Here is a 382-nt window from a genome sequence, read left to right as displayed (position 1 = left end):
ACTGCAGTCAGTAATTCCAGTCAGTCTGTGGGGCTGAGGCTGATGTACGTTGCTAGGAACAGCAGAGATGTAGCAGAGATGTTATCAATCATTGGAGTTGCAGGATCTGTATGTACGACTGTATAGCCGGGCATTTTCAGTCCCTGTTTTACTCCATCATTATTAAGATATGCAAACAAAAACTCCCATTTTTTGGGAGCTATGGATATTTCACCAATATTTCACATAGCATATATAGCTCTCTGAATTAAAATACAGCGCACACAGGACAGTACAGCCAGGACTCCCGCTGCTACCAAAGGATCTTAAGTGTGCACATGGAGTTCATTTGAAACTCCATTTTATTTGTGCAGCTGAAGCCAGATGCTGCACATCACGACAG

This window comes from Fulmarus glacialis, unplaced genomic scaffold (genome assembly GCF_000690835.1).
Source record: "Fulmarus glacialis isolate BGI_N327 unplaced genomic scaffold, ASM69083v1 scaffold16109, whole genome shotgun sequence".
Classification (NCBI taxonomy): domain Eukaryota; kingdom Metazoa; phylum Chordata; class Aves; order Procellariiformes; family Procellariidae; genus Fulmarus; species Fulmarus glacialis.
This window is presented reverse-complemented; position numbering follows the sequence as displayed.